At 42.3% G+C, this 26,251-nt stretch overlaps 1 protein-coding gene across 4 annotated transcripts in view; it reads right to left on the bottom strand.

The window, feature by feature from the left end:
- The window catches only part of HIVEP3 (HIVEP zinc finger 3), a 515,337-nt gene extending 489,668 nt beyond the window's left edge, over positions 1-25,669 (bottom strand). For all 4 annotated transcript variants that reach the window (XM_082387505.1, XM_082387507.1, XM_082387502.1 and 1 more), the window contains exon 1: positions 4,126-25,669. The gene's annotated coding sequence lies outside the window, so the exon portion shown is untranslated. The remainder of the gene's footprint in view (positions 1-4,125) is intronic.
- Positions 25,670-26,251: the final 582 nt, after the last annotated feature.

Raw genomic sequence — 26,251 nt, 5'->3', positions numbered from 1 at the left:
AGCAGCTTCCCTGGTCTCTACCAACTGGATGCCGGTAGCAGGTATGCTGTCCCCAGTCGCAACAACCAAAAATGTCTCCAGACATTGCCAAGTGTTCCCTAGGAAGCGAAATCACCCCTGGTTGAAAACCACTAGTCTAAAAGATAGTGGAAAACCAAGGCCAATATTGTCCTGGCAAAAAAAAATGAGATTATACAGTTTGTTTCCACATACACTATTAGACAAAGTATTTCAACTTATAAATTTGTAAATATGAATACAGAATTGAAGAAATGTCGCATCCTAAGCCAGAAACACATACAGGAACAAGAGAAAAATGAACTTACAATGCTCTCAACTATTTCTTCAGTCTTTGTGGCTTCCTGTGTAAATCTTATTTGTTTCCTCCAAATTATCCTGTTTTCCAGTCAATGTGGTAACCATTTCATGCCAAGCCTTCTCTGACGTGCCATGCGATCCGCATTGGAAAGAAAAACTCCTAATGCCTCTCTGAGCGCTCCCCATGAGGTGTGCTGGCTCTACAGCACACACTCAACAGGTATCACTGGAGAACGGAAGCCCCCAAAGAAGATTTCCCAGTGAAATCAGAAGAAAGCATCATGTCCTCCTGGTATGGCTTCAAACACCACCAGATTCCCATGATGGCCAAGAAGCAAAACACAAGGCTAAAAAAGCAGTGTGAGAGGTTACAACACCCAAGGAGAAATACTATTCTATTTCTTCGTTAGGCAGAGGGAGTTTCCCATGGTACACTCCCCTCTTGAAACGAAAGAAAATCTGCTTTCCAGTCTGCACAGGGCTTACACTAGCCACAGTCTGTTATTCAGCTTTGGGAGATATACATACAAAGCTGTCTCTCCTCCCCACAGCACTGGACTTCCCAGCTCCACTCCCAACGCCCCCCCTGACCCCGGAGAGATGTTGACACGTTCCTCCTCTCTGACGCTTGCCGACAGGCAGATGCTGGGTACAGGGGATTCTGTCTTTCAGGGTCCGTTACTTCTGCAATCCCAGGCCACCACCTGTCTCAGTCTGGATCCCCTCAATCCTAGATTCTGGCCAAGGCCTCCTAACTTGTCTCCCTGGTTTAGAGTTTCCCCTCTAATCCAGGTTTCACACAGATGTTGATCTTCCAAGAGCACAATCCAGAAGGGCCCAGAATCCTTCTGCGGTTTCTCGTTCCCTATCACTGGATATAATCCCAGCTTCTTCTGTGCACGATTTGTGAAACACACCAAATGGATGGCTCAGGAGGTGTCTGAGCAGGAACAGGATAAGCACTGAGTGAAACGGGTATGCACACTTGGGGGATTCACCCATTGTATCGACGGTGAAGGGAGAAAGGGGTGGAGGCTGTTAGATGCAGTGACCTGAAAGTTTCCTTTCAACCCTGACTTGCCACGATGCTGGGAACTCCTGGATCCACCATTCAGGTCCTGCCATCCAGGTCCTGCCATCATCTGACCCCAAGCCTCCTGCAAAGTGATGCCAAATGGTCCTCCACGAATGCTCCTGCATTGTCCAGCACATGATTACCCCACTTCCACAGCATGACTTCTTTTCTGCTTGTCTTTTTTTTTAATTGCAATGGAATGATGCTGGTGGCAACAGAATAAAACAATACTGAAATATTTAAGATAAAGTCTCTCGACCACTGCACTCCCATGGCACAGTGCATGGTGGCCACTGGCAAGCATACATCGTGTGCCCTCCAGTCCTTCTCCATGACACATACACATACGCGTGCGCACACACCCCACTCATCTGATACTTGATCTTATACTGTGCCTTAGGGAGGAGGACATTTAATTCTTACATGCATTGACTCATCTCTCCAGCTCCCCAGGAGGTTAAGGCTAGTTAGTTCATCTGCTTCAATTGCTATTATTCCACCAATGAGGAAATGGGAGACAGGGAGATCAGGTACCCTCCTCAAAATCACAGATTAGTTGGTGACAGAGTTAAGGCCAGAATAAGAACTCTTAGCCCAGTGTTTGTTATTACACTGTAAGTGCTCTTCTCCCCACAGTGCAGGGTGTATGCAGGCAGCAGGTAGAAATAAATACTTGCTAGAAAAAAAAATAACCTACAGAGGCAGGATAGCACAGTGGTTAAGTACTTGGACTCTGAACTCAGGCTGCCTACGTTAGGATCTAGCTGTCGTTTACTTAACTATGTGACCTGAGTCGATCAACTGGGCCTCAATTTCATTGTCTGAAACTGGGGTAATGATAGTACCTCCCTTATAGGATTGTTGTGAGAATTAGATAAGTTAACATCTATAAGGCACCCAAAACAATGCCTGATACCTATGCTAATAAAATCAGCATCATAATACTAATATAGTCCCCAAAATACAGTAAATATCATCCTTCTTAAAATTTAAGCTGGCAAATCAAAACTAAATCTTAACTCGGTTCCTTGTTCAAAAAGAAATCAGCATGTGGGGAAAACTCACATGCTATTAGTCCACAAAATATTTAAGTGACACCGTGACTGAAATCATTTCTACAAGTAGGAATGACCTCATAATGACCTCACAGATCAAAAGCATTGTAACACCTACCGCACCAAAGAATAAAAAACCTTAACAGCCTCTAGAGGTAATTATCTAAGTAAAGTAGGCTGCAAAAATGTTGAAGAATTGTTTTTGCCATGATAATATTTCGAGTAAATTGCTGCTTCTATACTAAAAGTACTGGTGTTGCAGAACTGGCATACTAATAGAAAGATTATTATAGAAACACTATTTAAATGAATTAGACTTTATTAAAGATTCAACACTACAACAGTGCCTGATTACAAGAGATTTCAAGCTGTATTGCTTAATGGGCAGAAAAAAGTGCTAATTAAGCCCACTCTTAGAGGATGTCCCTAGGCAGGTCTGTAAACCACAGGCAGCAAGAGGTCTATGGACTAAATGCAGAACCAGTAACACCAGCCCAGATGGATACAGTCCTACCAGGAAGATAGGGAGAGAACAGGAAAAGCCAAGGTTTTCTGCACAGGAGGGGTAACCTGGTAAAGCAGACAACTATCCAAACTTATTTGAACCTCAGAGTTTTGGGGGGTTTTTTGTTTGTTTGTTTTCCTTAACTGCTTTGTCAGCAACACTTCTAATTCCTCCTTTGCTTAAGTGAAGAAACCCAAATAACCCACCATAGATTGGCGACCCTTAATAAACAGTATAAGCAGGGAGAGGCAGAGAAAGCCTTGCCATTATCACCAAAGCCTTCTCAGGCAACCAGAAGACACTGAATTGCTCTCCCGGCAGCACCTCGGCCAAAAGCATCTCTCACCGCAAACAGCCTAAAGCTCTCAGTGGTTCTCAGAGTTGCTAGACTAAAGGCATTAGCCATGCGTTTCAGGATCTATTTTGCTTTCCCACCTTGTTAATTAACTAATCAGGGATGGCAACGCGCCTCACAAATATAAAGTGTCAGGGAAATGCTAAGTAAATTCGTCTACACGTTCTGTCAATGCTCAGTTAGGAAAGGGGGAAGAGCGAAGGGCTGAGCTTTCCCCAGAATGCTGCAAGCTAGGGGCTAGGCTCGCTAACGTACAGGCGGAGAGACCCGTGTGCCCTGCAGCAGCCTCCAGCCCAGAGCAGGGCTCTCGGCAGGACTTCTGGAAAGGAAACCTGGACCAGGGCCACCCCGGGGCAAAGGCAACGCTGCTCGCAAGGCGCATCCTCGCAGCTCAGCCTCCATCTCTCCGCATCTCTCAGATGTCAACAAACCCGGACCACAAAGTGAAACTTTCCGGGCCCCCGCTGTCGCGCTGGTTGTCTGCCCTCTGCCTGGGAGCGCGGCACGGGGACAGGTGTGGGGCCGAGCCTCGGGAGGGGCCCCTGCCCCCAGCCCCAGCGATTGTGTAATCGGCCCGAGAGGGGGGTGCTCGGGACCAGCCCCACGCCGGGATGCGGAGGCGCGGCCCGGGGACCCGGCTGCAGGCGCGGCGCCCGGAGGTGTGGGGGGGATGGGGAGGACGGTCGTCCCGCCCCCCGGGACCGCCCCCGGGAGGCAAGGGGAGCCGCGGCGCTGACACAGCCCGGAGGGGGCGCCCGCGCGGCGGACCGCTGCCGAGTAGGGGGACGCGATGGCTCGGCAGCGCGGCCGGCCTTACCTGCGCGCCGGGCCGGCACGGCGGGAGGCGGCTCGGGATGCCTGGGCGACGGACGGCGGTCGGCAGCGCCGGCAGCCACCGGGGCCACGACATGTAAGGAACCGCGGCGGCGGCGGCGGCGGCGGCGGCGGCGGCAGGCGCGGGACTGACAGCCCCAGGCCCCGCCTCCAGGCCCTGGGCCCCGCCCCCTCCGCGGCCGCACGGCTGGCCCCGCCTCCTCCGCCCACCGCCGGGGTCAAGCTCGGTCCACCGGCCCGGAGGGCGGGACCCCTCGCTTCCGATTGGTCCGGGAGATAACCGCCCCGCCTACTCCCCACCCCCTCCTTGGCGGAGAAGCGGCGCGTGCGCGGTGGCTGCGATGGGCAACGCATAAGTGCTGAGTGCTGGCGTTCTGGATCCTCTACAGCTGGTATTGGGCATCCTTCCTTATCCGGAACGACTGAGAGCCTTGGGTGACCTGAAGAACCAGGATTCAGACTCAGACTCCACGGTGAATTGTCTTTATTCACCTGTGAACGAATCTGCGGGAAAAAAAGTCAAACCGGAATGGGCCAGGCTCTAACCACAGGAGACCGCGAAACTAGGAACTGCAACAGAAAACGAACCGCTGGCCCGGACGTATCTGCGACAGGTCTAGGGGTGCTTTATCCACGTGCTGGATTCTCTCCCTGGTCAACAAGTGTGATGGGTGTGCAGAAGGTCCAGTAGTTGTGAAGCGAGGTTAGGGCATTAAGGTTGTGCCGACAGAGGAAGTAAGGGATGTTGAAGAAAGTAGCCTCTCTCCAGCGCCTACTTCCTTCTCCCCACCCCCCCACCCCTGTATATCCCACCGCTCCCTCTGCGGTTCCCGCCGCCCTCAGCCTGTAAATAAGACCAAGACTCTCCCATAAAGAATCAACTGAGACCCAGCAATTCCACTCCTAAGTATTACTCAAGGGAAACATATATCTACACAAAAACTTGTACACAAATGTCGTAGCATATTCATAATGGCCCAAAATTGGAAATAATCGAATGTCCATCGTTTGATGAATGGATAAACAAATTATGGTTTATCCATACAATGGAATTTCATTGGACTATGAAAAGGACTGAAGTACTGATCCATAGTATTATATGGACGAACATTGAAAACCAAGTGAAAGAAGCCAGGCACAAAAGATCATATTGTATATAAGTCCACTTGTATGAAATGTCCAGAATAGGCAAATCTATATAGACAGGAAATAGGTTGGTGGTTGCCAAGGGCTGGGGGAAGGGAGAATGGAAAGTGACGGCTAATAGGCATGGGGTTTCTTCTGGGGTGATGAAAATGTTCTGGAATTAGATAGGAGTGATGATTGCACAACTTTGTGGATATACTAAAAACCACTGAGTAATACATTTTAAAAGAGTGAATTGTATGGTATGTGAATTATATCTCAATTTTTTTTTAAATCAAGCTACAATTTTTTAAAAACCACACCTAACTCCCTTGAGGCTGTACCCTTTCCAATTACCATGCACTTTCCCAGCCCTTCTCATCCAAGATTCTTGCAAGGGTGGTCTGCATGTTTTTACTTCTACTTCCTCATCTCCCACATATATATTAGTTCCCTAGAATGTGGCTTCTGCCTGCACTAGAGCTCAAAACTGATGTCTCCCTTAATCCTGCGGCTTTCTATGACCCTGAACATTCCTGGTTCTCCCCCTTCTCTCCATTCTTTCCGTCTTTTGACCTTCATTTCCTTGGCAAACTTATTTTAAATATTGATGTTTTCCATGGCTCCTCCCAAAATCCTTCCTAGGTTCTATCATCCATGTCCATGAGTTCAGTTACTGTGCTTCAAATTCTTACATCCACCTGATGTCCCACAGGTTTCTCAAACTCAGCGTGTCCTAAGCAATTTGTCACCTTCCCTCCCCCTGCTCTACCATCTCTCTAATAGTGATATCTATTACTGCATGCTGGGACCTAGGAGTCATCCTTGATTCTTCCCTTGTTCTTCTTCTAGAGTCAACTACCAATCTTTATCCCATAAATGTCCTTACATCCCACGGTTCTTCTCTATTGCGACTACCACAGTGCTAGTCCACATTCCATCATCTTTTGCCAATTCCCTTCATCTTTCGTCCCCTTCAAATCGAGCTCCCAAACAGCTGGTAAGGTGGATACCCACTGCTTTAGCTGACATAGCGAGCATTCCTCATTCTTATGAGAGCAACGCCCTGATTTTGCTTTAAGAACCCACCCTCCCCCATGAGATATAGGCTTGGTGAGACTGCCAATCAAGATGCCGACTTTACCTGGTTCAGGCTGGGTGTGCCCTCAAGCTGGGACAATACAACATCCTTCTTCTGGAATTTGAATTCTGCACAGAGCAAAATAAAAACAGAAGGTGGTTGGACCTGATTTTCCCCGACCAAGGAGACTGCCAGTCAATTCCTGATATTTCTGTCCTGGGAGCTCTTTTCAGAGCCTGGGTGCTGCAGCTTTTCCTTCGGTTTTCTGAATGATCCCATAGCTCTCCAGTGAATTCCTTTTTTGGAAGTTAACCAGGGTTGCCTGCAACCATAGATCCAAACGAATACAGTAATATGTCTAAGACACAAACCATGTCTTTCCCTACTTAAAACTGTTTAGAGGCATCCTATCACCCATAGGATAGACTCCAAGCTTCATGACCCTGCCCCTGCCTGCCCCTCCCACGTCTTCTCTCTCCACCCCCTGCCTGGCCCTTCTGAATTACTTGGAGTTTCATGGAAACTCACTGTAAGGTTTCATGCCTCAGCGTTCATGAGTCCCCTCTGGGTAGAATAACCTTCCCTATTTTCCACCAGCTAACTTCAACCATTCTTCAAGGAGTTCTCCTCCTTCAGAAAGCCTTCCCTAGCTCTTCCCTGTTCCCAATATTCTGCTTCCTTTGTGTTCTCAAAGCACCCTATTCTTCCAGCTGTTACTGCACTTAATGGTGTAGTATTTTACTTATCCATTTAATTATCTTCCTCTTCCACTAAACTTGGAGTTGCTGGAGGGCTATACCCTTCTCTTTCGTATCCTTAGCGCTTAGCAAAGTGCCTGGCACATGGCAGGTGCTCAGAACCCTCCTTTCTTCTTCTTTGCCTCTGTAATTCCTGAATAGGTGAATAAGACACTGAGTAAGTGTCTCTCATTGAGGGACATTAACAAGCATTTTTCCCAGAAAGATAAAAAGCAGAAGTTCAGCCCTAAAGCATCTATACAGTTGCCCCAAAACTGAATTCCAGTTCCAAAAAATTTTCCAGAAGATGGCTAAAACCTCAGTAAGACTAAAGAACATTTATTTAAATGATATAGTTCTCATCTCTAAAATCTACTCAATTTCTCCTGAAAGCCTTCATGGCTTAATGAGATGCAAAATTAAGTGACTCAGACAATTGTACTCATTACTGTGACTAAATAGCAAGGTGTGTTTTTGTGCTTATTTGTAATCATAGCGGAAGAATAAATTGAACATAACAAGCAAATCCATAGTTCCATCTGGATGTCTATTGTGAAACATGTACTACCTTAAGAGGGATTATAGAAACATCCATATGCAGATGCTGAGTGAGAAGAGCTGGGTTCTAGTTTTAACTTGGCCATGACCAGCTACTTGACCTTGGGTAAGTCGCTGCCCTTGGATGCTTGCAGTCAGACTCCCCAGTATCCATTCCTCCATTGTCCCACCATCAGAACCACAGAATTTATTTGGAAAACCACTTTTTCTCCATTCTAATCCATAGTCTTGCTTAACCTGACTGCAAACTCCAGGAGTTGGGCCTGATTGACTTAAAGCAATCATTCTATATCATTTGGTTACAGAAATTAGTTCAAAAGCAGACATGAAACCCAGTCAAGGCAATGAGATTTGAGAAGACATTTTCAAGGGCTTCTGACAAAAAGAAGATTCCTCTCCCTGCTGTAGCTCCTATCAATGATGTAAGGTCTAGAATTAATGCAACCACATGTGACAACAAGGATAGAGACTAGATTGCCAGACAGTGGATGAATCCTGAGAAAGGCTTAATGGGAAAATGGAAAATAAACAGAACCTCAGTTACATTGTTGAGCAGTGAGCAGCTAGATCAAGCCACACCTGAAGCTGTTACCCCATACTTTCCAGTTATATGAGCCAATAAATCCCCTACATTGTTGGAGTTTAGTTTTCTGTCTGTAACATAAATTGTCCTAACAATAACACTTAACAATCTCTGTGGGCCTCCATTTTCTCATAAATAAAATAAAGGTAATATGAATAATCTCTAGGAATTCTTCCAGCTCTCACATCCTGTGAGTCTCCAAAGGGTTAATGTACTTATAAAGATGTAAGCGCATTATGATTTACTAGTAAACACTAAAGAAAATAAGACTCTCTAATTTAACCCAACCAAAGAGACTAGAAATGCAAACAAAAATCCTTAATCTTTAGCCTATACCAGGGGCTACCCTGATCTCCACCCTCTCCCCCTATACTTCAGCCACTTGTTCCTATGCTCTGAGAATAGTTATTGGGGGAGGGGTGATCTGGGAAGGAAGCACATAGGTTACCCTGCTTTAGAAGATCTATGATTCTTGGTGGTGCCCATGGCCTTAGACCCCTTGTTCAGATTCTGACCTCTTCTACCTGAACTCTTTGACCTGAGCCTTCCCCTGTGCCTTCTCTCTCTCCCCGGATCTGACCTCTGAGTCATATGTTTAACCTGCCAGCCTTCCCTCATATCTGCGTTCCCAGCACTGACCACCTTCAATCAGCTGGAAGTGCTGATATATTAGCCAGCAACTCCAGAGCACAGGTTCGTTTATCTGTAGCAACAGGGCCTAGAGGAAGGAGACCGGGATGGTTACTTAACTGAGGAAAGTCACTTAATAAAAGAGATTAAGCACCTTAGAAGCCTGAAGGGTTGAGCAAATTGTTTGATATACTGCACTAGCAATTATGCGTGAAAGGTTTCACATACAGGATATGTAGCTCATATAAAATAATGCATTTGGACATGCAATTGTAATCAACATCCTAATTCAAAAAGGCATTTCCTGGGTCCCTGTTAGGTGTTGCATTTGGGACACTGGGGCCATACCTGAAGGCACTGGGAACCCCGGGAAGAGGCGATGTGGAAAGAATCCGTGTTGCTTTCCTAGAAATGGAAATTAAGAGCATGCTGTTAATTAAGTTTGTTCTTTGTTCTGCTTTGCAAGATTCATGGAAAAAGACAGATCTCCAGCACAGTTTTGATTGATTCATTTAACATTTTATGACCAAATCACCTTTACATACAGAGATGACTAAGATAATGTTCCTATCCTTCAGGAGCTGGGTCAGGAAATGGACACTGGATCAGGCAGGTTGCAGCACTGGCTGATCTGAACAGAAAACCCACAAGAGAGTCCAGATGACACAGTTTATAGGGATCAGCCTCCCGGGAGGGAGAATAAAGCAGAGAGGGCGGAGAGTGGATATAGAGCATAAACATAAAATAATCAGTTCACTTCACCCCATTTACCATCCAGCTTCCATTACTGCCTTTCATTTTAGTAATGAAAATCTCATCCCCAATACAAGGAGACAGAAGTGTCATCAGCCATCGTATTATTATTGGTGATGTCATCTAAAGTGTACTCCCACCTGCACTCTAAATTTTGAGGTTAGCTACCACCAGTATTCTTCATGTAAAGAATAGGGAAGGGGAGGGGGAAAGAATCAATTAGCATAAAATTAGTATGACTGTTATAGTCACCACTTCTGTAGCCTGTCCCGAGGCGAGAGCTCATAATCATGGCTTCCTTCTTTGATTATCCATTCTGTGTTCACCTTACCCTCTACCAGCTGGTGGGAAGACCCAAACCTTCGTCTCAAGGTAACAGAGCCCTTACTAGTCCTCTCTGTATTGGGTTACCAGTTTTCCAATGAACTTTATTATTGGAGTGGAAATTCTAAGAAGTGGCCCCATGAATCCCTTGGGTTCCAAGCAGTCTTCTCAACCCAGGGCACAGCAGACACCCAATTTCCCCTTGATAGCCAGGACAGTGATCTGCTTCTCTTCTTGTTGATTTAGTGGCATGAGGAGTCCCCAAGTGGCCAGGGACAAGCTCAGCTTCCAATTCATCAGAACCATGACTGCATTCCTTAGTGGGAACATACCGCTCTTAGAACCAACACCCCAAACCTGCCAAACCCAAGATCATGGAGAAAGAAACAAAAGTTCTGTTAAGGGGAGTGTTCACTGTAATTGTTAGAAGGGCCACTCTTAACTCTTCCCTTTGGTTCCTAGCCCATGTGTTGTTGCTATGGAGACAACACCAGCTATCGACTGCAGGTTTAAAGCATACACTGCATCCTACAGGTAAGCTCAAGCCTTGCATAGCATCACATCACAGCTGGCCTACTGGCCCTTCACTTACAGACATCTTCGTTACAGTAGCCCTGTGTTGAAAAAAAACAGAGATGCTGTCAGTCTTTTTTCCTGGATGAAAGTATGGAGCAGAGCTGCCCGCAGATTTCAGAATTGTTATGTATGAGAGAAATGCATGCCTATATTCTTTAAGCCATTCTCTTTGGGAGTCACTTTGGCTCTAAGTAAGATAGCAATCATGGCTGTTAGCACAGCCCCAACTTGTGCTCTTTCTAGCTAGGTTACAGGGAGGGGCATGAGGTGGAGAGTATAGAAAGACGAGAGCCTCTGGCACTTATAACCCACGTTCAGATACAGCTGCTGGCTGTGCATTCCCCACTGGGCAACCCTCTGCCTCAGAAAACCGCCCCTGTATTTGAATTCCAGGCCCTGCTCTTGCTCAGGTGTTTTCCCTCAATGGCAGAGGGAAGAGTGGGGGAAAGAAGGGACACTCAGAGGCAGGTAGGACTGCTTGAACCTGCTCTGAATCACTCCCTGCCCCATCCGGTCCATTGCTGCCCTGACACAACTGTCCACCCTCAGCCAGCACTACTAGGGCCCTGCTGCTTCTCTGTCTTGAAGAGATGAAGATGTGGGCAGTGACCTGCCCAGGGAGAGAGAAATAATTCAACTCAACTAAAAGACTTCCCTCCAGCCTAACCCCCCTAGGCTTCTACCCAGCACTCCTCTGCTCTGTGTGGTTGTTAATCATACAGAGACACCAACTACATTCTGTCTCCCTAGGGGATTCTCACCGTCTTTCTGATGGTTTCTCAGATCCATCGACTTCCCTCTCCCATCTGTGTTGTCAGGGAAAAGTTGAGTGACCAGTGCTGGTTCCCTGTCCTATGCTGAGATGAGGTTTCAGAGGTAGTGGGGAGACAGGTCAGAAGAATCTGTTGCAGAAGGAGGTGGAGTAGGCATAGGAAGGTGGTTACATAGTATATGATCTCATTTATATGAAATTTCCAAAATAGGTCAGTCTATGGAGAAAGAATGCCGACTAATGGTTTCCAGGGGCTCAGGGGAGGCAAGAATGGGGAGTGACTGCTTAATGGGTAGGGGGTTTCCTTTTGGGGTGATGAAAATGTTCTGGAACTAGACAGCAGTGATAGTTGCACAACATTGTGAGTGTCCTAAATGCTGCTGAGTTGTATACTTTTGGCTAAAATGGTGAATTTCGTGTTATGTGAATTTTATCACAATAAAAATAATAGGCAGTTGGACTTTATTCTGATTGGACAGAGAAGACACTCAAGAGTTCCAGGGTGAATCTGGTGGAGACTGAAGTAAAGAGAGCTGTAAGAGGTTTATTTGACCTTGGAGTCCGTCTTGGAGCATCTGTTCCCTTGAGCACGGGGACTGATGGGGATGAAGGAGAGTGGGGGAGAGAGTTAGGATGAGTAGAAGATGCTGACTCCAGGAAGGGGAGGAGAGCAGGTGTCTGGGCCAGGTACCTTTTCTGGATTCTCCTGATGTCATGGATTTTCTGTTGTTTTTGTTCGTTTGTCTGTTTCTGAGTACTCGGCATTCTATCACCTCCTCACCTGGGGAGAATTCAAAGTGAGGGGTGGGTCACGGGCGGGCGGAATACTCCTTTGTAAATCTTGACTATAGGCAGGGACCTTCCTCCCAATCCACAGTCTGAGAAGGCCAGAGACTTCCCCTCTAAGCCCCGCACCACCACCTGCTAACTTGCTTAGCTGATGGGATATTTCTTCTGGGACTTCAAATCATGGAGAGTGATGCAACGACACAAAAGCAGGTGAGAGACCACTCACAGCAGCCAATCCCAAGGATGAGAGTTCACCGGTGGCAGCAGTGGACCGAGTGTGGGGCTTTGGCATTGAGGGTCCAGGGGCAGCTGTACCTGGCAGCATCTCCATCACACTGACCTTGAGGGTGGCCTTGGCTGTGGTAGCCACGGCCTGGCCTCTTGTTCTGGTTATCTTCTGAGCCTGGTTTGTCAGCCTCCCTTCAATTCTCAAGCCACCTGACATCCTTCCAATAAATCCCTTGACTGCCCAAGTTAGCCAGAACTTGTTTCCATTACCTGTAACTAGGAACCCTGGTACGTGGATGTGGCCTTACCGCCCCCCTTCCAGACAGAGAACGTGGTGCATTCCAATTAAATGCAGACGGCTTCTTGCAAAACTGAAGTGCTCTCTGCACCTTAATTCTTGCGTGTGTGCCTGTGTGTGTGTGTGTGTGTGTGTGTGTGTGTGTGTATTTCCTTTTAAACGTTACAGATGTGAAAACAAAATGCATTTCCAGGCACTGACTTATTGCAACTATGGTGACGGGCAGAAAGAGCACTGATCTAGCAATTAGAAGACCAAGCCACGCTAGTAGTGCATCCCCGGGCAAGTCAGTTTCTTCTTTATGTGGCTGACGTGATCTATGAGACCTTCTCCAGTACTTAAGATTCTGTGATTCAGGAAATGCAAAGGAAATAATTTATATTAGCACCGTGCCTGGGAAAACAAAGTATTCTCTCTCACAAAGAGGCTCTGTCTGAGTCAGTGTCATACAATGAAGACAGCCTCAGGTGTCAGTCTTTACTTCATCTATTAAATGATGCACAGCCTTGTAGACGAGCCACAGAAATTAACAACAACCTCTTCTCCCCATGGGGGTTGCCGTCTGCAGTAATCATACTACTGAGAGCTCCCATTTGGAGCTCTCATTTAATCTCTACAACAACCCCATGAAGGAAGTGCTATTATTATCCCCATTTTACTGATGAAGAAGCAGAGGTACAGAGAGGTTAGGTAACTTGCCCAAGGGCCACACAGCTAGTAGGTGACAGAGCCAGGACTCAAACTCAAACTTTCTGGCTCCAGAATCCAACTGCCTTATGTGTATGTGTGTGTGTGTGTGTGTGTGTGTGTGTGTGTGTGTGTATGTGCTAAAATTCACATAACATAAAATTCACTATTTTAACCATTTTAAGGTATACAATTCAGTGGCATTTAGTACACTAACAGAATCCGTGCTTTAAACAATACACTATATTGCCAAAACTATATCATATTACTCAGCCATAAAAAAGAATAAGATAATGCCATTTGCAGCAACATGGCTGGACCTAGGGATTATCATATTAAGTGAAGTAAGTCAGACAGAGAAAGACAAATATCATGTGACATCACTTATATGTGGAATCTAAAAACATGATACAAATGAACTTATTTACAAAACAGAAATAGACTCACATACATTGAAAACAAACTTATGGTTATCAAAGGGGAAAGGGGGGAGGGGTAAATTAGGAGCTTGGGATTAACAGATACACACTACTATATACAAAATAGGTAAACAACAAGGACCTACTGTATAGCACAGGGAACTATACTCAACATCTTGTAATAACCTATAATGGAAAAGAATCTGAGAAATATATACATGTATGTATAACTGAATCACTTTGCTGTACACTTGAAACTAACACAACATTGTCACTTAACTGTATTTCAATTAAAAAAACTATATATATCATCAAATAAATAAACCCAATTTACCATCAGTTTTATAGACTGAGAGATCGTGAGATGAAGCAGTCATTTCTTTCATCCACTCCCTTGAATTCGATGGGTAGCAATGTAATTTCCCAATGGTGATTATAGAGTTGTGGTATGATTCATGGTATTAGGTAGCTTCTACTTCTAATCCACTCTTTGCCTCCACAAAGTCTGCATCTAATCTTTTATTTTTTAACGTTTTTATTGGAGTATAATTGCTTTACAATGGTGTGTTAGTTTCTGCTTTATAACAAAGTGAATCAGTTATACATATACATATTTCCCCATATCTCTTCCCTCTTACGTCTCCCTCCCTCCCACCCTCCCTATCCCACCCCTCTAGGTGGTCACAAAGCACCGAGCTGGTCTCCCTGTGCTATGCGGCTGCTTCCCACTAGCTATCTATTTTACATTTGGTAGTGTGTATATGTCCATATATACACTGCCACTCTCCCACTTTGTCCCAGCTTACCCTTCCCCCTCCCCGTGTCCTCAAGTCCATTCTCTAGTAGGTCTGCGTCTTTATTTCCATCTTGCCCCTAGGTTTTTCATGACCTTTTTTTTTTTTAGATTCCATATATATGTGTTAGCATACGGTATTTGTTTTTCTCTTTCTGACTTACTTTACTCTGTATGACAGATTCTAGGTCCATCCACCTCACTATAAATAACTCAACTTCATTTCTTTTTATGCTGCATCTAATCTTAATCAACCTCACAAGATGAGTTTCCACCACACTTTAACACTTCAGTAGAGGATCTAGCAAGGGAACTCCACACTTCCTCCCAGGGATGGTCCCACCTTTTAACGACATTCCAACTCCAGAAAGTCCTAACCTACATCCTCTTTCACACATGGAAGCTTTCAACTTTAATGCTTACTTTGGGGACAGAGGAGGAGGTGTTGAAAAAAGATGGTCAGCGTTTCCTCTGCGGTGATCCTTCATGTTGATTGAGCGTCTGAACCGCCAGGACACGACTGTGGCTTTGGGCAAATTATCAGTACTTCTGAGGAGTCTCCCTTGTGACATTCATTTACTCAACAGCTATTGGTGGCACCTGTTTTGTGGCAGGCGCTGAGCTGACCCCTGGAAGCAGAGAGGGTTGGAGGGGTCATGGGGTGGGTATGAAGCCAGTGGTTCTCAGCCTTGTTAGACCACAAGCCATCTAATGGAGCTTCTCAGAATACAACGTTCACTCCCACTGGATTCTGATATCCATGTGGAGGCTGGAGTGGTAGGTGGATGTGAGGGACACGTGCTTCAAAATATCTGTTACATAAAAGGTACCAACTTCCAGTTACAAGATAAATAAGTACTAAGGATGTGATGTACAACATGATAAATATAACTAACACTGCTGAATGTTACATATGAAAGCTGTTAAGAGAGTCAATCCTGAGTTCTCATCCCAAGGAAAAATTTTTTTTCTATTTCATTAATTTTGTATCTCTACGAGAGGATGGCTGCTCACTAAACTTATTGTGCTAATCATTTCATGATGTATGCAAGTCAAATCATTATGCTGTACATCTTAAACTTATACAGTGCTGTATGTCAATATTATCTCAATAAAACTGAAAGAAAAAAATTTTAATTTTGAAAAATCTCTCCCAGATATATCTCATCTCCCTTATCTTGCCCCACCCCCCAGCCTCCCACCACTGCCCAACGCCTCACCCCAAGTGCATTTATTCTTTCAGAACCATTGGAATTGGCAATTTCTGAAACTACTTTGAGATCAGAGTAAAATTCCGTGGTTCGTTCATTAATATACTTCTCAATTCAGCATTTATTGAGTGCCTACTCTGTACCAAGCACTGGAGATACAGGTAAATCAGACCTAGGTTGATACCATCCCTACCTCCGAGAAGCTCTCCATCTGGTTGGGGCAAACAGACAAGCAAACCAAGCACATCTATAAAACATGAGGACCTTGGGACACAGGGGAGCATTTTATGAACTGAATGCCCCTCTGTAGACAGCTCAACCTTCTCTTCTCCAAAATAAATGATTCCTTTGTCTTCTTTTCAAAGTTTCTATTTTCTGATGATCAAAAGCAACCATATAAGAAACATCTGACAAGTTCTAACCCTAATACATCTACCTTCCTTCTGGTTTCAGATGCAAAGCACATTCTCCACGGCACCTCACACCAGACGCAAATCCTGCCTGCTAACACTCCTCTACCAAAGACTATTTTAATGAGGAGCTCGGTTCAGGCGTCAGCTATAGAACATTAATATTCATGGTTAGTATTTGTAAAAACCTTTATTTCAATCTTTTGTTTCTGTTGAGGGGGGAAGTCTTAAAGTGGCCAGAAATTCCCAATTCCTGTAAATTCTCTCTAGGCCTCTATTTTCAGAGTATTTTCTTTTTGGCTCCCATTATTTCATCAGGGTTGGCAAGGAAAGTTAGTTCTGCTCCTGTCCAAACGTTAAATGGATACTCATGTGTCTCTTTGCCACACTGGTATAATTAATTTTTATTGCAAATAGGATTTTTCTTTTTTCCCCTTTGCATGCAAATGTGGTACCCTTTCAGTGTTTGCATAATAGCAGTAATTCTTTCATTTGTACAAAAGGACATGCATTATTTTGGCAGATAGATGGAGCTTTGATGGAGAGATTATTACATTTCCAAAAGCAAAGAGAATAAATCAGAATTTAGCCAGACGCTGACTAAACATCCCCTTCCCCCAACAGCACTGATCATCTGCCAAATGTCTAACACACTTATACTTTCCTCCCAGAGAATAAACCTTACGTCCAGGAAGTAGGTCTCCACTCTCTGCCCTGCTCACCTGGGTTTCCCTGCCCTCTGGCTTCTGTTTGGGTTTGGCCAATGGGAGGCAGCAGCGTGAGAATGGAGGGTGGGAACAGAGAGAAGCTGGGGTATTTACTCCCCTTCTTCCCTCCTTGTTTGCCGGGGCTCAGACAGTAGCTGTGCTCTCCCTAAGGCCACAGTCCAGCTGTCACTGGACTCTGGTAATCCCCTTCCTTCTTCTTGCTGCTCCATACTAGACCTGGGAACCTCACTACCCCGTGTTGGCCACCCTTGCCCACATCTATCCATATGGCCTTTTATGTTCAGCCCCTTTGAGTGAGCCATCTCCTTCCTTTTAGGACACTGAGAAAACCACCACATTTCTAAGATGTCACTTAGCCCACTAGGAAACATACACACACACACACACACACACACACAAATCCATAGCACTGGGAAGTAGTAAGGAAACCCCAAACCACTGAGGTATGGAGGCATCTATACATCTTCACAGAGTTTTTAGGAATTCCACCAAGCAGAAGAGGCATTTTCCCTAGGTGTGTCTAGCCTCACTGAAGTTATGTAGATGGTCAATATCTGCTGCTTGGCCCGCCTGTCACTTGGTCCCCTTCTTTTGGTCACAGTCCCCTGATTTTCCTTGAGGAGCCGTCTCTTCCCTTCTCTTGGCACACATGATTGGGTGGGGCTGTTCTCACCCCTGGCTCAGAGGAAATACAAGATCCCAGCTTGGCCACTCAGAATCTCACCTCCCTCAGGCGACAGTATTGGTTCAGGGATGGGCATGTGATCTAAGCCAGGCCAATGAAAACCACTTGGATGAAATTCTGGGAATTTGGCTGGGGCAGCTAGGGAAAAGGTGCTTTCCAGCCTCTGAGGTTGCTGAGGACAGAAGCAGAAGTTTTGGTGGCCATCTGCCATGAGGGTCAGAGCCCACCTGAGAAGTGAACAATTGCAGAGCAAGCAGAGCTGGAAAGTGAAAAGAGAAAAGCTGGACTCTGATCACATCATTTGAGCCCTGGATCAAGCTCTGGTTTGCCTTTGCAGTTACATGAGCGGAAAGTTCTCTTTTTTTATTTACTTAGGCTGGGTTTCTTTCACTTGCAACTGAAAGAACCCTAACTAGTACATTGAAGATAGAAGCTCTTTTTTTTTTATTTTATTTTTTTTTTTATTTTATTGATTGATTGATTGCTATGTTGGGTCTTCGTTTCTGTGCTAGGGCTTCCTCTAGTTGCAGCAAGTGGAGGCCACTCTTCATCGCGGTGCGCGGGCCGCTCACCATCGTGGCCTCTCTTGTTGCGGAGCACAGGCTCCAGACGCGCAGTCTCAGTAGTTGTGGCTCACGGGCCCAGTTGCCCTGCGGCATGTGGGATCTTCCCAGACCAGGGCTCGAACCCGTGTCCCTGGCAGATTCTCAACCACTGCACCACCAGGGAAGCCCCTAGAAGCTCTTTTTAAACTAGGAACTATTGTGGACTGAGTAAAGGGGAGATGCAGAAGAAAACAGAATTTCTGGAGCAGCTATTGTTTGCTCTAGATTAAAGCACATATCAATGTAGGTTAATTTATTTAATTCTCAAAATAATTGTTCAGCTAAGTTGAGGAACTTACCAAGTACTACACAATTAGCATATGGCAGGGTTAAGTTCAAACCAAGGACAGTCTGCCTGCAAAGTTATATTTGCTCCACTCTGATGTGCTGCCATCATCATCATGATCTTCTTCATCTTCCTCCTCATTATCATCTCCTTCTTCAGGAAGCTCCCAGAGGATCTGGACCACAGAGTAGGAAGCTGAGTTTCCTGGCCACCAGAAAACATAGACCCTGACATATATATATGAGGGTACAAATAACTGAACATGAAGGAGACAGTAATCAGTACCAGTAAAGAGGAGCAGACATCATGTTGAGAAGGATTACTTCCATCTGAGACAATGGAAGACTAACATTTGAAGATGGTAGAAGGGAATCCAAAGATGAGGAAAGAGTCTGAGCAAAGACATCAAGGTTACGAATGCCAGACCATAAAAAGATTTGGTTTGCACATTCACAAACTTATGTAGTTCTCTAGTTTTCCAAGGTTCTCTCTTTGGACCCCTTCTTTATTTTCTCTTATTTTATTTTATTTTTATTTTTTATTTTGGTAAGAACATTTAACATGAGATCTTAACAAATTAAATTATGAATCCTCTTAACAAGTTTTCCAGTGCACAGTAGAGTATTGCTTTTTTGTTTGGTTTGGTTTTTAAAGATTTTTTTTGATGTGGACCAATTTTAAAGTCTTTATTGAATTTGTTACAATATTGTTTCTGTTTCGTGTTTTGGTTTTTTGGCCACAAGGCAGGTGGGATCTCAGCTCCCTGACCAGGGATTGAACCCGCACCCCTTGCAGTGGAAGGCAAAGTCTTAACCCCTGGACTGCCAGGGAAGTCCCCAGTATTGTTGACTATAGGTATGATCTCTAGAACTTATTCATCTTGCTTAACTGAAACTTTGTGTCCATTGATTAATAACTCTTCATTCCCCCTTCCCCCCAGCTCCTGGCAACCACCATTTCACTCCTTGATTCTATGAATATGACTGTTTTAGATATCTCATATAAGTGGAATCATGCGGTATTTGTCATTTTGTGACTGGTTTATTTCACTTAGAATAATGTCTTCAAGGCTCATCCATGTGTTGCATATTGCAGAATTCCATCTTTTTTAAGGCCAATGGTATTCCATTGTATATATACAACATTTTCTTTCATTCATCTGTCAACAGACATTTAGGTTGTTTCCTAAACGTCCTTGGCTATTGTGAATAGAGCTGCAATGAACATGGGAGTGCTAATATCTCTTCAAGATCCTGATTTTACTTCTTTTGGGTAAATATCCAGAAGCGGGATTATTGGATCATATTATAGCTTTATTTTTAATTTTTTGAGGACTCCCCATACTGTTTCCATAACAGCTGCACCATTTTGTCTTCCCACCAACAGTGCACAAGTGTTCCAATTTCTCCACATCCTCACCAACACTTGTTGTCTTTTGGTTTTTTATTAATAGCTATCCTGGCATATGTGAGGTGATATCTCATTGTGGTTTTGATTTGCATTTCCCTGACAATTAGTGATGTTGAGCATTTTTTCCATAAAGGAAACAATCAACAGAGTAAAAAGGCTACTTACAGAATGAGAGAAAATACTTGAAAACCATACATTTGATAAGGGGTTAATCTCCAAAATATATAAGTAACTCCTACAACTCAGCAACAAAAAAACCAGTAACCTGATTTTTTAAATGTACTCAGGGTTTGATAGACATTTCTCCAAAAAAGGCATACAAAAGGCCAACATGAAAAAAAAAAACAAAACTCAACATCTCAATTTTTTTCTTGATGTTCTTCCTTTCAATAACAAGGCCAGAAGGTTGATAACTCCAGTCTCCCACTTCCCATAGTGCGTGGTACATTCCCTCCAACCTTCAGCACAAGGAGGGGAGAGCTGTTGAGTCTTCCAATATAAGTATACCTACTCTTCAATGGAGTTCACCTTGGAGACACAAGGAATAATGAACTGGTAACCATGCTGCCTGGTTTTAAAGGTGAACCTACAAGCCTCTGATCATGTCTTTAAAATCCCAGCATGTTGAGGCTCCTATCCAGTTCCCAAAGAAAGAGGTGTCATGTGTTCAAACATTGACGCTCGTTCCAAATATTGTATGAATTCAGCCCTAGAGACACAGCCCTTTTTCTCTTTAGCAGAAACCCTGCTCTTGACCTCTCCTTTCCCCTACTGTTGTCTCACTCCTCTGTGAACAAGTGATAAGCTTTCACACATGCATCAATGCCTTATTTTATCACACTTCCTGCCTACATCAATTAACGAAAGGTGTTCTACTGATGCTAAACCAGGCAGACAGACCAACCCCCCTCAGTCAGTGTGTCTGCCAAGTAAAACCCATGAAAATATGGTGCTATATTTTTAAAAGCAAGTTAAATAAGGTGCCTTTAAAGTTGAGTCTCCTGGGATTGTATTGAGTCCCTAGGTTCTTGGTTTTGTGAGCCCAAGAGACAAAGCAGGTTAGCTTTAATTGTTTAACTAGGCCACTTAAGCCACTGAGCCCTTGTCTAATAGGACAATATTTATAGGCATTGCATCATGCATAGTTGAACTGCTCTTCTCAGACTGAGATCATCCTTCAGTTTGTTGGGATCTTTTTTTTAACTCAGGAGGGAAGAAATGAAGAAGGTCTTTTCATGAATAGAAACTACGGATAAAAACAGAAGAGTAGAAAAATGTTGAGATGCTAACTTTTTAGAGGCATAAAAGGTAGATTCTCTCCTGGCAAGGTTTTGATTCATAGCCATGGACAATTTGAAGGTAATATTTTGACCATTGGAGGCTGGGACATATTTGATTAAAATTACTAATCTGGAAAACTCAATTTAGTCCAATTTTCTTCATAAAATACATTACTGTTGTTTGATATAACTTTATCGTTCATGTGGCGATTGACGTGGTTTTCACTATTTGGACTACACATAATCCATTGTAAAAGAGAGTTTATTTTGCTGTTATTTTTTCAGGTGAACTTTCCAGTTATGTCCTAACCTCATGATTTGGTTGTTTTATTTAACAAAATTTATTGACACATATACTTATGATTTAATCATAACGATAACAATGGTTAACATCTATTGGGCACTTACTATGTGCCAAGCGCTGTGTGTAAACACATCAGGTGTATTATGTCAATTGATCCTCACACAATCCTATTAGTTTATACTATTACCACACATTGAAGATGAGGAAAATGAGGGTTAAAATGTTGTATAACCTGCCCAAAACATACAACTAATAATCACTGGCCAGGACTGAGTGATTCCCAGGGATTCCCAAGGCTCTTAGCCACTACATTAGGCTGACTTCCATAAACAAGTGAGATCATGCACTTTCTCCATGTAGTTCTACAGAAATCATGATTTTCTAGATGGTTTGGCGGGGTGAGGTGCTGTGGTATATGAAGAGCACAGAAATCCCCATCAAAAACAACAGACTTTTAAGTTGCTTTATTTTCATTAAAGCAATGAAAGTGTTTATAAATTTGGGGAACTATTTTTATAATAAATATACGTAAAATTATTTAATAAAAATGTCATTTTAATCATGGAGTTATATAGCTATAACATGTAGCTTTCAGAAACTAAAATTAAATGGATTTCAAACAAAATGAAAAGCTTTACAATGTAGATTGGACTTCCAGCCAAGATGAAGCATCAAAGATGAATGCTTTGATCCACCCCCTTTCCTCCAAACACATTGCAGTGATTGATAAAGTATAAGAAGAGAGAGGGAAACAAGATAAACATCTCTATTGACCACAGCTGGCAATGAATTACAAAGTGTTGAGTGGGTTTGAAGGCACAGGTCTGCTTTGTTCCAAATCTGCAAGCACATGGTGGCAGTTCAAATTGTGGTTCCTACCATGCAATGGGAAGTAAAAGTGCTTCATGCACAATAGTGGATCAGACCCAGGCTCACCACTTGAAGCCAGAGGCTGGGATGGAGCTCCTCCCTCTACAGAAAGAAGTCTATTAAGAAAAAGCAATTATCAACTCACTTCCTGAGACTACAGTTTCACAGAGGATTCTTGGCTTAGGAAAGCAGGCTGTAGATATAACTTCCTGGGCAGGAAAAGAGCCAGCCACCTGCTGCCCCATGACTGAATCTGTATAGCCCCAATATCACTGCAGAGAAAATTCCACCTGGTGCTGTACTGGGGACATAGAGGAGGGTCAGATGGAAGCAACTGCAAATCCCCAAAACTGCTAGACAAACAGGATGAGAGAAACACACACGCACACTCACATTCAAAATGTGGCTGCCATAACAAGTAAAGAAGTCGAATACTAAAGAAGACAGCCTATAAAACCATCAAAATCGTTGATTGAAGTATGAAATGCCTAGAGTTAAAATTAATTTTATGAAACAGTCTTACAAAGACTTTAAAATAAGTATGTCTGGAATGTTCAAAGGCATAAGCCAAGGTATCATGTCCATTAACAATGAGTAAGAAATTCTGAAACAGAAAAGAGACATATATGAAGCAAAACCAGGTGAGTGTTAAGAAAACCCAGATATATATTAGAACTAAAAAAAAATGTGGTTACCAAAATAAAAACTCAAAAGACAAGATAAACTCCAGATTAGATCCAAAGAGTAGTGAACTAAGAATTAGTCGTGAGATGGACACACAGAACTTAGTGTTGAGTGACAATGAGATTATTTTTAATATAGTGGTTAACAGACATGGAAGATACCTGAGAGGCTCCAACCTATACCTGGTAGATATTCCAAAAGAAGAGGATGGAGGGAATGATGGAGGAGAAATATTTCGAGATTAGGGCTGCGAATTTTCATAATTGCAAAAAACATGTGTCCTCTGATGGAAAGCACACTCTGTGGATAGAACCTGACACATTCAGTGAAAGTGCAAATCACCAGCGATAAGAAGAAACTCCTGAAACCTACTAGAGAGAAAAAACAAAAAATACCCAGAAGGAATCATATGGATGACAGCAACTTATTTTCAGCAACAATTGTGGCCAAAAGACAATGTAGTAACATATCCTTAACATGCAAAAGGAAAATAGCTGTCAGCCTACAAATTTATATTCAGTTAAATTATTACTTAAGAGTGAGGGCAAAAAAAAAAAAAAAAAAAAGACATTTTCAAAAGCACAAAGACTGAATGGGTCCTCCCACATACATATCCACATTTACACACTTAGTGAAGTATATATATTCAATAAAAAGAAATGTAAAATTACTAAGGAATACAAGAAACAATGAAATAATGGTGAGAAAAATAAATGTATTTTTAGGCTTAATTAAATATTAACTGTGCATACACTCTGTTTAGAAGGATAGAAATGCCAAAGAACCATATGCTTGTTAGAATATTTTAAATTCAAACAAGTTATGTTAAAATTTTAGGAAAATCACTAAAAGAATAGATTAACAGCCGACAAAGAATATAATAAAATAAGTATTTAAAAAATAATTTGCAAACCTAATAAAAAGCCAAAAGGACCGGGATGGGGTGAGGAGGAACACAGGACAATGTTAATAAAAAGAAAATATAAAATAAGTTAAAGTATATCAGGAATCAAAATAAATACAACTGTATTAAATGCATTTATTACAAAACAAAGATTAACATATTGGATTGAATGGACTGAAAGTAAAGAGTTGGAAAAAGATATATCCAATAAAACTAGTGAGGTGATGTTTAATGCAAAAAGTTAATAGAAATTAAGAGGGGAATTACATAACAAAAACAGAAACAATCTACCAGGAAGATATTAAAAATCATGAATTTATATACATCTAAAAACAAAGCTTCAAAATATATAGAGCAGAATCGAATTACGGGGAAAAGGATAAGTTCATAATCAGACTCCAAAAATTTCAAACACTTCTATCAGACAGAATCAGATAAATCAAGCAGGCAAAAAATTAGTAAGGCTATAGTAACTTTGAAGAACAAAATTTTAAATCATGATATAATACAAAATTTCCAAATTTTTTAACGTAGCACTTTTAAGAAATATATTTTATATCAAAACCTAGTATACAAATGCACATGTGTGCACAGAGAGAGAGAGAGAGAGAATTTTACAAACAATATTCACCTTTAATATAAGTGATGTATTCTGATACAATTTTTTTCATTCCATTCTATTTCGATTTTTAAAATGTGAATTGCCCCCAACTAAATTGATTTCACAACCCAAGAATGGATTGTGACCTACAGTTTATGAAACACTGATCTTATAAATATATACAGCTGTGTATCCAACAAGTAACAATTATACATTCTTTTCAACCTGAAGTAAACAGCATATACAATGGTGAAACCACAGAAGCATAAAAATTGGCAACAAGCAAGGTTGTTTTCTATTCCAGGGGTCAAAGTCAATGTACAGAGGAGGAAAAAGGAATCAGAGGTATACGAGTTTGAAAGGTTGAATGTAACAAACTACAGCTGATTTATTATCTGCACAGAAGACAAACTTTTAGTAGTAATATGGTCAACAAGATTCTAAACACAAGAATGACAAACATGAATTATTTTTCTAAATACCAGTAATGATCAATTAGAAAATGTGACAGAAAAAAGTTATCATTCATAGTAACAACAAAAACACAAAGAATCTAGAAGTAAATTTAGCAAAATTGCATAGCCTTTATGAAGAATACTACAAAACATTTTAAAAGATATAAAGGAAGACCAGAATAAATGGAAAGGCATAACATGTTGAAGGATGATGAAGACTTGATATGAGGAAAGTGGCAATCCTTTCCAAAATACTCTGATATTGGATAAAATTCCAATCAAAATCCCAATAGATAAAGGTGATCCTGAAATTCATTTGGAAGAGCAAAGAGACCTGAATAGCTGACATAATTTTGAATAAGAAGAAGGTACGGGGACTTGCTTACTAGAAAAGCTAGGTTTAACTGAAGCCACAATAACTAAGGCAATGTGAAGTTGGCTTAGAATGAACAAATATATCAATGGAGCAGGACAGAGAGTGCAGAAACAAGCTACCGTATGTATGAAAACTTGATATATGACAAAAGCAGCATTACAATCATTGCAGCAAGGGTGGGTTATTTAATAATTTATGCTGTGACATATTCAAAAGGAAAACTTACAATGCAATCTTTAATGCATTCTTCAAAATAAATTCCTGATAGACTTAATGTTAATTTTAAAATTAAAATGTTAAAAATCTCGAAGAAAATATAGAATATCTGTAAGGTTGTGGAGAAAGGCATTTTAAAAAAAATAAGATTTCTTAAATGAGAAGCAAGAAGTACCAACCACAATGTGAAAGATTGATATTTTTGTCATTAAAATTAAGTTGATATGTCCAACAAATTTATCATCAACAAAGTTAAAGATGCAAACAGAGAGCATATATTTATGATGCATATAATTAACAAAAGATTGGTGTCCAAAATTCAGATAGCAAGTCTACAGTTTGATAACAAAATGACAAACAATAAAATGAAAAAGTGAGGAAGGGACCTAAACAGACAATTCATAGAAGAGCAAACTTGAACAAACCATAAATCGATAAAAACATATTTGAGCACACTGGAAATCAGAAAGTTAAAATTATATAACATTTCACCCCATCAGATTGTCAAAATTAAAAATTTTGATAACACCAAGTACTGGGGACTACTTATAGCTACAAGAACTCCAACACATTGTTTAAGGAAGTACAACTTGGTACAACAACTTTGGAGAATAATTTGACCTTATCTTATAAAGATGAGCTACTCTCCTACCCAGCAATTCTACTCCTAGGTACGTACTGCAGACAAACTCTCATACATGTATGTAAACAGAGAAGAATGCTCACTGCAG

The sequence above is a fragment of the Balaenoptera borealis genome (assembly GCF_965194805.1).
Source record: "Balaenoptera borealis genome assembly, chromosome: 1".
Taxonomy (NCBI): domain Eukaryota; kingdom Metazoa; phylum Chordata; class Mammalia; order Artiodactyla; family Balaenopteridae; genus Balaenoptera; species Balaenoptera borealis.
Note: the sequence above shows the minus strand (reverse complement) of the source record. Positions and strands in the feature narration are given on the sequence as shown.